We start from the raw sequence: 10,430 nt of genomic DNA, 5'->3' as shown, positions 1-10,430 counted from the left end.
TCACTACACAAAACAACACGACAGTTTCAATTCTTACAGTTATTAGCGTTAAGAAGAGCCTGTTGGAGCAGTAGAGTTTGTCCGTCGATGTGTTTCTGGAATTGTTGTTGCTGAGCGTTTGGTGTTACTGCTGGTGGGACCGGTGTTGTGGCTGATTGCGGCATGCCTTGCGCTGAAACTTGAAATCCTGGAGTAACGGCAAGTCCCACAATTGGTTGGGAAGAAATAGTAGTCACTAATTCTGTATTTGGAATCTTGCGCTCCAAATTAGGCGTACCGGCTGATGCAGTGGTGTTGGCTGCAATTTGGGCACTCTGTACACCTTGTTGTTGTTGTTGATGTTGTTGTTGTTGTTGCTGTTGCTGTTGTTGTTGTTGTTGACGTTGTTGCTCGGCAAGTGCATTGAGTTGTTGTTGAAGTGCATTTTGGCTCGCTTGTTGTTGCATCTGTTGCTGCATTTGTTGCTGTTGTTGTTGATTTCTTTGAGCGGCAAAGATCTGATTGACCTGTTGTTGTAGAATCTGTTGTTGGATCTGAGCTTGTTGTCCTTGAGGTCCTTGAAGTTGTTGGGCTTGTCGTAAAATGTTGTGTTGTCCAAGAAGTTGATTCAGTTGTTCAATAGTATTCTGATTAGGAACTTGTCCCCCGTTTGCCTGATTCACTAATGCAAGAATATTGGCGTTCTGTCCTTGATTATCTGGTTGTATACTCGTACTCGATTGTTGCTGTTGTTGAGCTTGATGACCAGGTTGTAGATTCAGATGTTGTCTGGCTGCTATCAGGTTTCGAGATTGTTGCACTCCAAGATTGAAGAAAAACCTGAAATTTAAATTTGAAAAATTGAGAATTCATAAAATGTTTCAGCTCACCTTAATGTAGTAATATCAACAAGCGGTAAATCCATTCCAGAAGCATCGTGGCTTGGCGTTACCTCGATGTTTACGCTTCGATATAAATTCATGTCAAAATATGGTACATGACAGACTGGCTGTGTGATAGGCCATGGCATTGATGGAATTCCAGGTGGCGGTGGCGGACAGGGCGGATTTGCCATAGCATCCACAAGTTGTCGTTGCTGTATCTGTTGACTAAGCTGGATGTGTTGTTGAGCAGCTTGTTGTGCCGCTTGAGCAGCTTGCAACGCTTGGAACTGCTGCAGTAATTGGTTGGCGTTTTGACCGGTTGGCTGCTGTCCGGCAACTTGTTGGGCCGATGATACTACAACTTGTCCTTGTTGGGCCTGTTGGTGGGCTTGTTGTTGGGCTTGCTGTTGGGCTTGTTGCTGAGCCTGTTGATGAGCCTGTTGCTGGGCTTGATGTTGAGCTTGTTGCTGAGCTGCTGCAGCTTGAAGTTGTTGTTGAGCCTGTTGTTGCGCTGCTTGCAGTTGTTGCTGGACTTGCTGTTGTTGTTGCTGTTGTACATGAAGTTGCTGAGCTTGAGCCTGAGCCTGAGCTTGAGCCTGAGCCTGAGCTTGAGCCTGAGCAGCCTGTGCTTGAGCCTGAGCCTGAGCCTGAGCCGCTGCTTGAGCCTGAGCCTGAACTGCTTGTGCCTGAGCCTGTGCATGGGCCTGAGCCTGTGCCTGCGTTAGATGATGTTGCTGAGGCTGCGGCACTGGTGGGTGGTTCATTGCTTGCGCATTTACCGCCTGTTGTGCTGATGAAACCACTACTTGATTTGCCGTAGTCGGTTGTGCCTGTACTTGTATCCCATTGGACTGCAACGATATCCCAATCATCGCCAATTGTGCTGGATTTAGGCCCATGCCATGTAACGTCTGCAACTAAAATATATACATGGATGGAAAAGTGAGTGGCAAGGAATGTTCTTTTTCAAAAACAGTTTTTTGTGGCTACCGGGAGAGTTGAATATGATGAAACATAAAGGAACAAGAGAACGGAAAAAGAAAAAATGACTCATTATGTGCCTCCGGTTTTGTAAATAAATCAAACAAATTTGTCATTGGGACGGACTCATCGGGACGATCTCTTCTAAACCTTACCAACTAAAACACACAGTCATACATACAAAAGATACTCAAGTAGTAATGTAAATATGATTTTCTAGACACAATAATGAGCGGTAAGGGGGCAGAGCACACTCAGTCCATACTAAGAAAACGGTGTTGGTTTAATGGTACGTACCTGTTGTAACTGGGCTTGTGATATTGACTGATTGACGGGAGCGATTCCATTCCCCACGTTCATTTCTGAAAATATTGATGGTTATTGTCAACGTTCGACGAATTCAGTTGCGGTTCTTGATTAAAAAAACAGCTGTTTTGATAAGAGTTGCAGGTAGGAAAAAAACTACGATTAAGAGAAACACCATAGAACAGGTGATTGTGATCTTGGGGACAAAAAGAGAAAGAGAGTTGGAGGCGAAGAAGAAGTGCTAGTGTACAAAGTGTAACAGAAAAGAGGATGATGATAGGAGACAGTTGGTAAAATCGAAACACTTGATGCAATTTGATAGTCATGATGTCGCTGGTGTGAATAGGCGAGTTGATAAGATCATATTGAAAGACGATTGAGAGAAGAATATAAGTTGGTGATAACAAAATTTCATGTTGCACTGTTTGTTTTTGATCGCCCAAACTTGTACATGTCTGTTGGAACGACACGTGAGAATTGCAAGGAAGTCATGACTAACAGATAGAAACTAAGAAACTACCAGGACGGGGAAAAGTTGTAGAAAAAAATCGAAAAACGGTAGAAGACAGTAACTGCAAATTCTAAAATTAGGAGATTAGATTTGACAGGTATCAAAAAACTGAAAGTATCAAAATGATTGAATATGCACTTTTCAAAGTAGACGACTAAAAAATACAATTTCAAACATTTTCAAGTATCCGCTAGACCATTCGAATCAAAAAGTGGTGACTAGGAGAATTAGAGAACGCAAAGGGAGGTCGTTGCAAATAAGGTATTGTTATAGTAGTCATCTGAACCTGTCCATCTTCATTCCGCCGTTCGGTTCCCCCTCCCGCCTTTTCCTACCGCCTGATATTGTGTATATATGTTTGACCTATTCTCCATTCTTGTCCGTCTAGTCCCGTTTTTCGCGGTCTTTTCGTTACCATTAAACTACACACACTTTGACCTTCTCCCGTCCGCCGAGAAAAGGATGTCCGTAAGACACGGCTGGCGGAAAGAGATAGGAGCCCGCTAACCCTGGTGAAGATGAATGTTTCATTGTGAAAAGACTATGGAATAGACGAAGGGGCCACACAAACTGCAGGAATGATCGTTGGTGCGGTGGAAGCAACGGAATGTAGTATGGAAAAAAAAAGAAAAGGATGAGACGGAGAAAAAGAAAAAGATGAAGAAAAATAAGAAGAAGGGTGACGAAGCACAAGACGTTTTAGTTTGGTTGCTCATTGAGTTGCTTCGAGAAGAAGCACAAGCTAGAATCTAGGGTCCTGAAGGTTTTCTCTTTTCTCCGGATGGCGGATAAATGGATATGCGGAGAATTTATATAGGCGTGTGCACTCTTCGGAATTTAATTAATTATTCCTTTTTTCTCAATGACGTTGTTGAGATTCTGGGGCACTTCTTGAGAATTGTTGAATAGAAAATAGGAATTCAATTATGTCTGTGGTTGGTCTTATCCTATTCTGTTTCTCACTTTTTCATATTTTTATAGAGATTTCCATTTATTTTATACCACCATACACTATGTTTCAGAATTATTGAGTGTGGAGTTTGCAGACTGTCATTACTACATAATTCTACCTTTACAACAAAGACCATAGAGTGAAACTAGCATTTTGCTTATCTAGAGTATGATAGCGGAGAGAAATGCAACAAAGAAACTAGTGAATTCAGAAATCACAACTTGTTCAGTCTTTTTCTGTTTTCTGCTCGCGTGCTTCGCGGGATTTTGTTTCGATGTTTCTTTTTTTATGCACGAAACCACAAAATGCACCACAGACAAAAAATGTTGCTGAAGATTAGATACAATACAAACTGCGATTTGTATCCGACCACATTATATTTGCTCGAGCAAAAAGTAGCACCCACTTTTGATCTCAGAAGATTTCAGATTTCAGTGTCTAGGTAGATTATTGGTATTACAAAAAAAGGAGATTATGACCAAAGACCAAAATAATTCACACCAAAAAACAAGAACATTCCCGTTTCAAAGATCAGTTTTTTTCCGTTCTGTTATTTTCAGACCGGGTAGACCGAAGAAAAAATGAAGATTAAAAAATGGAGTTTTTCCATACATCAAATGATGAACTGAGTTTTGAAAGAGCATTCTCGCGCGTGGGAGCTTTCAGAATAAAGAATAGTGGGACAAAAAGAGGATGCATGAAAAATGGAAATGTTGTGTGTATTGGTCTGGAAATTTGAGACATCCATAAACGGCGATCTATAAATGTAAAGAGAAATGCCCTTTTGAGTTTTTCTAGCACTCAAAATGGAAAGTTGAGGCAATTAAGTGGACAAGAAAAATTGCAATGAAAAAATACTAGGCAGTTAGAGAATGAAAATTATTAATTCCTATTTTGTCTAAACTTCATTTTTTTCGTATTATAGACAAAAAATTGTATTGTTCTTATAAAAACTTACCAAAAGCTACAAAAGTTATAGGATTGTCTTACAACAATGAAATTTGAAAAAATTGATAGTGAACTATGAACAATTTTCCAAGACCCTAGCGGCGATCTAATCTGTCCGTGGCATCTTTCGCGTCCCGAACATGAAAGTACTCGAAGGGTTTATCTTAGAAGGTAATCGCAATGGAGGTCCCCCTCAAATCTTCTCCACTCATCGAATCATTCAAGGTCGGCAAAAAGCGACGAGAGGAAATTGGCAAGGTATATAGGATAAAAGAAAAGATATAGATCGGAGAAATGTGTGGGGTCATTGAGGAATATGAAAATATCGTTACTATTTAAAGTTTTGAAAAAAAACCCGTGTTTAAGAGAAAATACGTGCAAAAGAAAGGAAAACCTACGTGAATGTAAAAAGGTTTCGTATGGGAAGGGTTACGAGGAAGGGTCAGTGACGTGGGAGTTGGAAAGAGAAGCAGAGAAATGTGGAGATGGATACACACTTAAGTGTTGCAAGAATGTCACTTAAAATACCGAATTTGCTGGCTAATTTTCGATTCCATTTTCCCAAAAGCCTTCTTGGAATTATGCTGAGTCTAAAAACCAGCGATTCCCTCAAGATAATCGGATTCCAGATGTGAGCCTAAACCAGAGACTAATGGTGTACTCTTACCACCGGGACCATCAGTAGATTCAGAATATGTACTTTATGTTTTAATTCCGAAAATGGAAATAATTATCTGAGAAAGGACAAGGCAGAGCGTGTCAATCTAAGTAGCGGCGATTTCTTACAGTAAGAAAAAATTTCATGCAAAGATCTAGATAATACATGTTGTTCTCATTAGAAGTTCGACCTTTTTACTTAAATAAAATTCCAGTGACATTTCAAATTAAAAAAGATGATAGTATAAACTAAGAAAGGTGCAATTTTGTTGATTGATTCCCCACCCAACAATTATCGAAAGTGCAATAACCAAAGGATCGGTTCAATGCTTGGTAACTGAAATAGACTAAAGCATCTTGGACAATAAGAACTATTGAAAAGTACAAGAGGGGGAGGGACCGAAATTCTTGGAACCAGACACCGAACAAGGAAGCAATATAGACAACAAGGAAGAAAAAAGAGAGGGATAAACAAAAAGATATGTGAGGGCCACAGAATTTGAAATTTTTTGAAAAAGTACGGATAGGATTGGAATGGATCATGCTGAGTTTGTTGTAAAACATTTATATTATTGGAAAAAATTTCAAGAAGATATTTTTTAAATCCGTACTTTGTGTCTTCTTACACAAAGTTTCAAAATTGAAATCGACCAGATTAGAACATTTCTTAAAAATCGAGTGATCTTGGAACCTCAGTTTTTTGAAACTCAAGTCTAGGGCACAGAATGAAAAGAAAGAAAAGATAGAGCTGAGTGAAAAACGAGAGAAGAAGGTTTGGACTGAAGGGACCCTAATGGATTCGTTGTCGGACGAGAAAAAATTTCAAGAGTACGCTAGAGAAAAATTCTCACATTTTTTAGCTTGAGCGAGAACTTGAAAATGTTTTTTTTTTCGGATTCTTTGCAAAAAAGTTGACACGTTTTTTACAGTTTATCGTAAAGAAAACTTAAAATAGAAAAGGTTTTTTGTTGCGTGGGTCGAAACATCACGACACATCATCATCTTTTGTATGTTGATGTATAAGGATACAACAAATAACACATATCGTATTTCTTTTCTTTCCTCAAAATACAATAAAAAACCATTTCCGAGTTTTTTTTCATAGGCTTGTGAATCTTTGACCAATATTCGATAAGGCATGAAAGACGATGCACAAAAAAGGTCAAAACTATAGAAAGATGCACACTGCTCAGTTTCCGTTAGAGAATCAAAAGATCAACGACTGGATTCGGGACCTCTCTTCTTATTATTTTGAGAGATGTGTTGTGGGGGTAGGACTAGAAAATACTAGAGAAAGAGACTGAAGCGGATTCGTGGAATTAGAATAAGAAAAATATTACGTGGACACGAGTCTTTGAGACCAACATGTGTATAGAGGGAAAGGAAGATGATAGAAAAAAAAATTATAGAATATTCTAGGAAGGACTATTTTAGTTTATGGTCGTAAAGAGACAGGATGGGAAAAAACTTTTTTCAAAAATAGAGATATTCAGAGAAAAATGAACATGTACTGAACAAACCTTCTATCCGCTTAAGCGGTGCTGTTGATACTTTCGATGATTTTCTTTGTCTTTTCGCTTTATCGTCTACTGAGGAAGAGGTCGAGGCTTCAGCTGAAAATAGATAAGAATGGGAGAGGTGTGCTATAGAAAGGTCTGGGGTACAAAGCTGACAATACTGAGAATGTGAGTGGAGTTAGGAATTGGGTGAAACAGGTGAAAAAAAGAAGAGCAGGTGAATAAAGTTAGTACTGAATATAGTTGGTCTCTGGTTTGCACTTAAAAATATGAAATCTGCAACCGCCAACTTATTTTGAGATGAAAGTCAAAAATTCACACCTGTATAAATTGCGACAGCTGTGTCATGAGTCGGTCGCAGCTTTTTCAAAGTATTTCTATAATAACTAAAGCTGGGTAAACAGCCTACCAATAAAATTTCATAGGATTAATTCTAGTAGCAGAAATCAGAAAACACGATTTAATGTTCAGTGACTAGCGAGACTACAACTTGTGAATTCGAAAATGGTCTGTGACTGAAACTGGATTGTATAATTTTTGAAACAGCGAGAATAACGCATATGAACATTTTCTGTATACTTTGTCATATGGTTTGGTTTAAATTGCTACTGAACTGTGATTGTATAGAATATTGATGGAGGCATTCGGACAGAAGAGAAGGAAAGATCATCACAAAACGACGGGAGACTAGACAACTATCGAAACAAGTGTATGTTGGCGCTGCACTGCTTTTATCCGGTTTCGATTCGGCCCTAGGCTGCGAACGATCTTTAATTTGCTAAAGAAGGAGAGATTTTCTGGACGCCCGGGCCACACTGAAGTCAATTTATTAACAGATAAACAGCAACAAAGAAAGGGAGAATTGATAGATCAAGTGTTCAATGTTCGGAGAAACTGGAATGCGTTGAAAGATAACCTAATTGAATATCTTATTGAACTTCCTACGTTTGTATCCAACCTTGAGAATCTTTTCATTAATTATTGGAGAAAAAATGGAATCCAGCCACCATGCAGTATACAAAATACAAAATACAGAAGCATGCAATAATATTTCATGTTGATTTTGTTTTTCGCGGGTTTTCGGGCTTGATCATCTACAACATGTTGCTGATCACTCAATTCACTATTTTCATATTTCTCTCAGAGCGTGACTGTTTTGTTTCTATGAACGTTTCATGAAAGATGAATTACAAAACACTATGAAGGATGCTTGAAAAACATATTGTTCTGGAAAAGGTCGGAAAATCCAAAAAAATCTTGACTTCCTATTTTTTTCCAGAGAGGGAAACTTTTATACCAAACAAATTTTGGCAATAAAAACAAACTAGCAGACACAGAGCAAATGTATTTCTTTCATTTCGAAAACATTGGTTAGTCACCCAAACATATTCTCTGTCCATGCACTTCAGACAGTATCACAAGACTTGCTCTAAAAACAAAATCGAAAACAAACTCAATTTCAAATGATTCAAGCTAGACCAAAATTCCAATCAATATAATAAAATTTACTAGAAAAAAAGCGACGTCAGACAAAAACCTCCGAGCGTTTGCACAGATTGATGATCCAATCGTGTGACTCATTGGTATTCTTTTCTCTCTTCCTCTATACCACCACCCATTTCTTCTCGATTGTTGACCCAGCCCTGTGTGCACAGCTTGTTTGAACATTTTGTGTATTGTTTGGTGGGTTTCGGATTTTTGGGCAATGAATGAAAGGCAGCGCCGCTAATGGTAGCAGAATGGTGAGGAAAAAAGAAAAACAGAGTATCTGATCAAGAACAATCTCATCCGCGATTCTAGATTTTACATTTCAGATTTAAGATTCAGGATTTGAGATACCATATCCTTCATCGTACATCCTCAACAGAAGATCCGAAAATTGAGATAACGGTTCTTGATAATCGGGGCAAAGATTTATAATCTTCTCGGCCTTTTGTCTCTGATATTTTCGACATAGGTGATTATTCTTAATCAATTCTTCAAATATTTATGTCTACACCTAAGAAAATTATAAAACATCAAAGAAACTCAATAAAAGTAAAACTTGAGACAGTACACAAAAGTTCAAAACGTAACAAGATGAAAACACAATGAATTTGTAGTGTTGAACTTCACATTCCAACCTGACGCTACTACTGAATACGAAACAAATCGTGGGGGGTCGTAGAAAGAACAGAACCAAAAATAAAATGACGTGGGAGGTTACGAACAAGGTCAGATGTCGTTGGAAGATTGAAAAAAGAACAAAAATAGAAATGCGAACGGATCTCATGGAAAATAAGAGAATCGATGAGCTTCTGGTGAGGCGTTCCCACAAAAACATAGATTAGAAAAAAAACGAGACTGAGACAACTAGCGTTCTCTTTTTTCTGAAATTGACATTCCTAGCAAAGAGCCGACCAGACAGAAGCTGGGAGAGCCAACAAAACAAATTTAGGGTTCTTTTCTTCTTGGTAAAGCTGATCATGTCAAAAGTTCAATTTTCTTGTTGGCTGAACATATTCTGACTCGATCAATTCATGTGAAAAATGGTTCTATGAATAAAATGACACGCATCGATGATTTATGTGTAGTATGGAAAAACGTGTTCTGTCAAACATGTGGTGTCACGAAACTTCACAGTTTCAGCACACACGTCTAGAATAGCAATGTACCTGATAAAACGTGCATACTTACAAAAACGGAAAAATTTTACAATTGTTAGATGAAAGCTGTTCACCACACCAAAAATATTTTCCAGACACTGGAATCCCCTTTTTTCATTATATCTGATTAAGAGAGAAGCTGTAACGAATTCCAGGATGTATGCGTGAGAGATGAAAAAAAAATAGAAAATACAAAGAAGTTAGTCGCTTTCTTCCTCATGTTTTCCCCCTCCTCCTGTTATTTTTCCCCAACTGTTCTCTGTCCCAAGAAGACCCAACACTGGAAAAAACACGTAGCAAGAAAAAAACTATGTTCTCTGCAAAACCAGAGAACACTCATCACAACTAACCCTGGCGGTCTTATGGCCGATCAACGGCCTATTCGCCGAGGGGTCACTGAAGGCCATACTTTTGTTCTTTTGATCAATCGGTCCGTTGGCTACACTCTCTTTTATATTGCTCTCAACTAGTCAATGCCACCTAATTAACTAGTCAATGTTTCAAACGCATTTCACGTCAAGCGGAGCAATCTAAATATAGAAAAAAACATATATCTTATGAAATATGTGTATATTAAGTTTTGTGTCAAAAGTTTTTCTGAAAGAAAAGATGTTTGGTCCTACATAGATTCAATATTCAAGTCTCTCTTCATCTTGTTTTCAATATATATTTTTTCAGCTGCAAGCGTTAAGAGCATGAGAGATCTTTGACATCAATGAACTGGCTGGAGCAAGGGTCAAGTACAAAAAATGTTTCGAAAAAAAATTTTCTCCACAGGCTGGAAATTTTTAACGATTCACTTAAGCTCCACTCTTGTTTACCAAAAATAAATCTTAAATTCCAATAAATAACAGTTCTCAAAAATTATAGATATTCAGCCTAATATTAGCCTGCACTCCCACACCACCTGTTTTTAATCTAATTCCTATACTTCAGGGTTTGTCCAATGTCTGGCCAAAATAGACTGCAACTAAATCAAAAAGTATGATTTGTGATGAGATTCAACGGTCACATTCAAGGAGACACTTTCCCGATTTTCTAGAGGTCAAT

The sequence above is a fragment of the Caenorhabditis remanei genome, chromosome X, assembly GCF_010183535.1.
Source record: "Caenorhabditis remanei strain PX506 chromosome X, whole genome shotgun sequence".
NCBI classification, from domain to species: domain Eukaryota; kingdom Metazoa; phylum Nematoda; class Chromadorea; order Rhabditida; family Rhabditidae; genus Caenorhabditis; species Caenorhabditis remanei.
This window is presented reverse-complemented; position numbering follows the sequence as displayed.